Source organism: Corylus avellana, chromosome 2, assembly GCF_965113065.1.
Source record: "Corylus avellana chromosome 2, dhCorAvel1.hap1.2, whole genome shotgun sequence".
Classification (NCBI taxonomy): domain Eukaryota; kingdom Viridiplantae; phylum Streptophyta; class Magnoliopsida; order Fagales; family Betulaceae; genus Corylus; species Corylus avellana.
In genome coordinates this window covers 31,526,781-31,534,266 of record NC_142491.1, presented here as the reverse complement: position 1 = coordinate 31,534,266, position 7,486 = coordinate 31,526,781, and the positions used below count along the sequence as shown (strand labels likewise).

General features: G+C 46.0%; 1 pseudogene; it reads left to right on the top strand.

Moving 5' to 3' along the window:
- The first annotated feature begins 415 nt into the window (after positions 1-415).
- Positions 416-5,556, top strand: LOC148587622 (uncharacterized; annotated as a pseudogene).
- Positions 5,557-7,486: the final 1,930 nt, after the last annotated feature.

Genomic DNA, 7,486 nt, shown 5'->3' with positions numbered 1-7,486 from the left:
CGTACTACACCTTAGTTTAGTGTAATTTAGGTACTACACCAAGCTAGAAGCTCAAGTCGGACAACTTGCCAACACCATCAACAGAAGAGATGAAGGAAAGCTTCCAAGTCAGCCAGTGGTAAACCCCAAAGGGCACTATATGGTCGATGAGGGCACTTCATACCATCAGCAAGTTCAAGCCATCACTACCTTAAGAAGCGGCAAAATAGTTGACAATCATGTGGAGGAGAAGAAAGATGAACACAAGGAGGTTGCACAGAATTTGCAGAATGATAAAAGCAAGTAAGTAAGCCATGAGGCTTCGTCATCAGCAGCATCCACTCCAGAGATCCCATATGAGCCACCAGCCCCCTTCCCAGAACGTCTCAAGGCACCTTCCCACTTTGGGAAACAAGGCGAGAAAATACAAGGAATGATGGAGATGTTCAAACAGGTAAAGATCAATCTTCCCCTTCTTGATGCCATTGTACAAGTGCCTGCCTATGCCAAGTTCCTTAAAGACTTGTGTACTCAAAAGCGGAAGACCAGAAACCACATCCCCAAGAAAGTTCTTCTGACTGAGCAAGTAAGTTCTCTGATTAAGCACAACACCCCTTCGAAGTTCAAGGACCCCGGGGCTCCTACAATTTCATGCATCATCGAAAAAAGAGAGATTGATAAAGCACTCTTGGATTTGGGAGCTGGAGTGAATTTACTTCCATATTCAGTATACCAGCAGCTGGGCCTAGGGGAACTGAAGCCCACCACAGTGATTCTGCAGTTAGCTGATCGGTCGATTAAGAAGCCTAGAGGGATTATAGAAGATGTGATCATCCAGGTGGATAAATTTTTCTTCCCAGTAGACTTTATCGTGCTGGATACCGAGCTTGTGCCCAATCCTGAGAAGCTGGTTCCTGTCATCCTTGGGCGTCCATTCTTAGCCACGGAAAATGCATGCATCAACTGTCGAACTGGAGTCATGGAAATCTCATTTGGCAATATGAAAGTTCGATTGAATAGCTTTACTGCGTTTCAGCATGCTCCTGATCAGAATGAGTGTTTCTTTTTGGACAGCATTGAAGAATATATAGAAGACTCACTACCCAGTCTCCTGACAAAGGACCCAGTAGAAGCGTGCCTGAATTATTTCGACTTTGAAGAATTCAACACCGATCAGTACATTCAAGAGGTTCATGAATTGTTAGAAACAGCCGCCAGTGCAGAGTTCCATCCATGGAGAGTAGTAAAGGAGCCCCTACCTGTGACATCCAGCACTCCTCCTGTTCCATCCCTACTGTCTCCACCAAAGCTTGAGTTGAAGCCCCTGCCAGAAAAGCTCAAATATGCATTTTTGGGGTCCAACAACACCCTGCCGGTCATCATTGCTTCCGACTTACAAAAAGACCAAGAAGACAGTCTGCTCGTAGTGTTAAAGGAGTATAAAGAGGCTATTGGTTGGACCGTGGCCAATTTGAAAGGCATTGACCCCTCTATCTGTATGCACCGGATCCATTTGGAAGAAGATGCTCGACCCTCCCGTCAGGCACAACGCCGATTGAATCCCAACATGAAGGAGGTAGTAATTAAAGAGGTCGTCAAGTTACTTGATGCAGGCATCATCTACCCCATCTCAGATAGCAAATGGGTGAGCCCCACTCAAGTGGTCCCAAAGAAATCAGGCATCACCGTTGTTGAGAATTTTGCTGGCGAATTGGTTCCACAGCGCACAACCACGGGGTGGCGTGTCTGCATTGACTGCCGGAAGCTCAATTCTCATACCTGAAAGGATCACTTCCCGCTCCCATTCATTGATCAAATTTTGGAGCGTCTTGCTGGACAGAGCTACTATTGCTTCTTAGATGGCTATTCCGGGTATAATCAGGTTGCAGTTGATCCCCAAGACCAAGAGAAGACGACGTTCACATGTCCATTCGGCACCTTTGCTTACCGACGCATGCCTTTCGGCTTATGCAATGCACCTGCCACATTCCAGAGATGTATGATGTATATCTTCTCAGACATGGTGGAAAAATTTTTGGAGGTATTTATGGATGACTTTTCTGTTTTTGGATCTTCTTTTGATAATTGCCTCCATAATTTGTCACTTGTGCTTCAACGTTGTAAAGAAACTAACCTGATTTTGAGCTGGGAGAAAAGCCACTTCATGGTCCAGGAAGGTATAGTTTTGGGCCATATAGTGTCCAAACGAGGTATTGAGGTGGACCGGGCCAAAGTTGAGCTCATTGAAAATTTACCACCACCCACTTCAGTGAAGCAGATCCGTTCTTTCTTAGGGCAGGCCGGCTTCTATCGTCGTTTCATCAAAGATTTCAGCAAAATCTCAAGGCCCTTATGTCACTTGCTTGCTAAGGACACCCCTTTTCACTTTGATGAAGCATGTCACTAGGCATTCCAGCAGCTCCGATCACTATTATCCTCTGCCCCCATCATGCAGCCGCCTGACTGGTCATTGCCCTTTGAGATCATGTGTGATGCATCTGATTATGCTGTGGGTGCAGTTTTGGGACAACGGGTAGGCAAGCTTCCTCATGTCATTTACTATGCTAGCAAAATGTTGATAGATGCTCAAGTCAATTACACAACCACTGAGAAAGAATTGCTAGCTGTGGTATTTGCTCTGGATAAATTCCGCTCATATCTTCTGGGATCCAAGGTTATAATTTTTTCTGATCATGCTGCTCTACGACACCTGCTGGTCCAGAAGGAAACAAAGCCTCGGTTGATCCGCTGGATTCTACTTCTGCAAGAGTTTGACATTGAGATTCGGGACAAGAAGGGTACTGAAAATGTTGATGCTGACCATTTGTCACGGATTTCGTTTGAGACACCCCAGCCGGTTCCTGTTCATGACTCGTTCCCAGATGAGCAACTCTTAGAAATTACCCCGAGACATCCGCCGTGGTATGTCGATATTGTCAATTAACTCGCAACAGGTCAGATTCCCTCTCAGTGGTCTAAGCAAGATAAGGACCGCTTCTTCAAGCAAGTCCGATTCTATTATTGGGAAGATCCAGAGTTGTTCAAGTATTGTGCTGACCAGATCATCCGACGATGTGTTCCTGAGAGTGAATTTTCCAGCATTCTTACCTTTTGTCATTCTCTAGCTTGTGGGGGACATTTCAGTGCCAAGAAGATCGTCGCCAAGGTTCTACAATGTGGATTCACATGGCCCACCTTGTTCAAAGATGCCTATGACTTCTGCCGAGCTTGTGAGCGATGTCAGCGCCTAGGATCTATGTCTTAGAGGGACATGATGCCATTGAACTCCATCCTTATTGTCGAGATTTTTGATGTCTGGGGTATTGACTTCATGGGACCCTTCCCACCATCTTGTGGACATGAGTATATTTTGGTAGGAGTAGACTATGTCTCTAAGTGGGTCGAAGCTATCACCACAAAGACCAATGATCACAAGGTTGTAGTGAAGTTCCTCCAAGCCAACATTTTTACTAGATTTGGCACTCCTCGGGCCATCATCAGTGATGGAGGTAGACACTTTTGCAACCAGTTTTTCAAGGCCTTGCTTCTCAAGTATTCTGTCACACATAAGGTCGCCACTCCTTACCATCCTCAAACAAGTGGCCAAGTGGAAGTGTCTAACCGGGAGATTAAGCATATTCTGGAGAAAACGGTTAGGCCGGACCGCAAGGATTGGTCCTTGCGCCTCAATGATGCATTATGGGCCTACCGCACAGCTTACAAAACCCCCATTGGAATGTCTCCCTATCGGCTGGTTTATGGCAAGGCGTGTCACCTCCCTGTGGAATTAGAACACAAGGCTATGTGGGCCATCAAGCAGTTCAATTTCGACATGCAAGCTGCCGGTCCGCACCGGAAACTTCAGTTGACAGAATTGGAGGAGCTGCGGCGAGATGCCTATGATAGTGCTTGCCTTTATAAGGAGCGGACTAAGGCCTTTCATGACAAACATATCTTGCCTAAGAAATTTGTTCGGGATCAGAAAGTATGGCTCTTCAATTCCAGACTCCGGCTTTTCCCTGGGAAGCTCCGTTCAAGATGGGACGGCCCCTTCATAGTCACCTCCGTGTCACTCCATGGAGCCGTTGAATTGTGGGACCCAAAAGATGGCACTCTATTCAAGGTCAATGGTCAAAGGTTGAAGCCTTGCATCCAGAACCTCGAGCCAGGTACAGACATGGAGTTCGTTGATTTGACGGATCCCGTCTATCTTTTTGATTAAAGCACTGACACCCTGGGCTCGAGCGCACCTACTGTGCGCTCGATCCCAGATCACGGGCCTGCGCTCGAGCCCACCATGAGTGGGATCGAGCGCAGACGCTCTACACTCCCACACACATGCACGAGTACGCTCGAGCGCACCTTCAGGAGCGTTCGAGCGCACCCCCGCCCTCCCTTGACACCCTTTGCGCAAGTGCGATCGAGCGCACGCTACGTGCCGCTCGAGCGCACTCATTCAGAGGGCTCACGTGCCCTTTTAGGTCATGCCCCATCATTTTTCTTCCCCATTCCCCTTTCTTCCTCAGCCCCGTAGCTTCTCCCCTGCCCTCACACCCCAATTGCGAACCCACCCACCACCGCCGGCCACCAACCCACCACCACCGCACACCCCTACCACCGCACAACCCCACGCCACCACCCCTCTGGTCTTTCCCCGCTAGTGTGTTCCCTCCTCGGCCACTTATCTCTTCCATTTCCCACTCTCCCCGATCCCCACCAACCCCATTATTTTCCAATTTTTTGTAGAAATTCGCAGTCCGTGGGTCCACGGACTGCTCTGTGTTGGATTTTCTGTCTTTTGCAGGGGGTTGGGCAGCACAGCAGGGTGGTTCTCCATCTCCTCCCTTTAGGAGTGCCCACCAAGTGCTCGACAAAATGCCTCAACGAAGCCCAGCCTTGCTTCCAGCCACGGCTTCCACATCCCGCGCTTCCCCTGCCCGGGAGACCACCCCCGACGCCCCCTCCCAGCGGAATGTGTGCCCCTTTGGACACAAGACGCAGCGGCGCGGCCCCTTTCTTACAACACTCTATGCCTTTCAGAGAGGCTATTGGATCTCCATTCCCCAGCTCATTTGGGACCAGCTGCACAAGTTTTGGGATGGGGCAAGTGTGCTGTGCAAGCAGGGTTCGGCGGCCTGGGGACTTCCATTCCCATTTCTCCTCACCCAGATCTTTCAGACCCGAGGCATAGAGGGTACCCCGACTGATGGTCCTATTTCCACACATCCTCAGTTTGGTCTGATTCAGTGGAATCAGAGTTATTCTCACATGCCGCGACGACGTCGGACACCTGCAGCCGCAGCGGTTGATAGGGACGCTGATGGGCCTATGCATGATGAGCCACCTCCAGCAGCACCGGTCGATAGCATGGGAGCACCAGATACAGTCACTCTGACCATGTCACAATATGAGTCCTTACATAAAGAATTGCAGGACCTCCGCGCTGAGCTTGCAAACCAGAGAGCAGAAGATAGGCGCCAGGCGGATGAACGATTTGAAGCGCAGCAAGAACTGCTGCGTGCCATTGTAGCTCGGCTGCCACCTGCTCCAGGGGCATCTTCTTCTGCGCCACAGTGATAGGTTTGGTGTTTCTTTTTCCCCTTGCATTGTTTTCTTGTTATTTTCCACACACTGAGGACATTGTGCACTGTAAGTTGGGGGGTGTGAGCGTATACATGATAGTTCTGAGCATGCTATTGATTTTCCTATTGTGGTTTGAGATTCATTGATGGGCTTAATATGACGAACACATGATCACTTGATTAAGAAATTAAAACTGGGTTACTCTCATTGGCAGCATGAAATATTACTTGTTTCAGTTTAATTTTCACAAGCATACTTGCATATAGTTTGTGGGGTATAAAATCTGGAATCAAGAATGTTTGGTTTTAATATTCGGAATATAGTTGGGCAACTTGTTGGGAAAACAACTTTGGCATAAAGTATAAAAAATAAAACATTAAAATAATATAAAAATTAAAATAAATAAATAAAAATGATCATTTTAAACTTTCCATCGAGTAACTGGACCTCTTGCCTCATTAAGCAGCGAGTGTTCGTGTCAAAAAGTGAAAAGTTTGGATTGGTTGACAAAAAAAAAAAAGAGTAGCTTAGCTTTGTAGCCTTTTTGACCCGAGTTAGTAAGTCCTTAGGGGTGTTTCTACACCTAATGCCCTAAAACCATCTGGTTTGGGAGTCATTGGCCTAACACTCGATAAATGGGTCAATCAGAAAGCTTAAGGGAGCTAAGTGAAAAAAAAAGAAAAAAAAAAAGAGAAGAAGTTGCCTTGGTTGTTTGTCCGATGGGGAGTCCGATGAATTTTGAGTATTGATCCATGCATGATTGAGTTTAGTTTTAAAATCCCTTGATTATGTGTTGAGTTCACATACACTAATTGAATTTTGTAATATCTCATAATTGCCTGATTGGAGCTAAGTTGTGATTGCCTGAAATTGTGAAAATAGTGTTTGTTTTATTAAGCCTGTTAATGACTGAAAACCATAACGGTCATGAGATTGCATTCTTAGGAATTACATGGTTAGAAAATGTTTGTGGGTATCATTCCTGGAAAACCCTCACGAGACTTCACTCGTCCTCTAGGGAATTCCTAGGGGTTTAAAAGGCTTGTTGCATATGCTAAATGCAACCGTATATTCCACGAAAGCTGAATTTATCTTTTTGTTTTTTCAGTTTATTTTCTGTTTTATATTGCTAAGGGACTAGCAATATGTAAGTTGGGGGGTGTGATAAGCGCCGAATGTTGCACATTCAAGCCCCTTAATTTACATATGTTAATTCCTTAGCATTGTTATTTGTTTGATTTTGTTTTGTTTTTATGTTTCAGTTCTTATTTGACAAACCATTGGAAATTGGGGCTAAAAGATCCAAAAGTTGAGCATTCTGGAACTAGGATTGAGTGCAGCATTCATGGGATCGAGCGCACTGCGCTCGAGCGTTTGCGATCAAGGGTCGAGCGCATTCCTGCGCTCGCGCGCACACCATCCAGGCTCGAGCGTACTGTGCTTGAGCGCAGCAAGTCTTGGATCGAGTGCACTCGAGCGTACAGTGCACGACAAGAATTCCTCTCCAGAATGGACTTGGATTTCTGTCTCCCAATTGGACTGGGAGACTGCTCTCCGGTTTTCTCAGGGTTTTTAGGGTTTTTAGGGTTCTCCTAATCCCTATAAATAGGGCTCTAAACATTGTAAATAGACACACCACTTTTAGAGCAAAAATTCAGTAAAATAGTCTGTGGAGCTTAGGAGATCATGAGCAGCTAAACCCAATTGTGGGGTATTGATGTAGCCCTTTCCAAGCACAATGGTTTGATTGTATTTAATTTCTAGTCTTTCAATTTATGCATGTTGATTGTATAATCCTGAGGATTGCTACAGTTGATTTCTGTTCTTCATATTAAATGCAGTTGTTCTTTAAATTCCAAATCAATATTAGTAAAATTCTTATCTTGTCTTAGAAATTATTTTACTATTATTGAACTCAAATTAT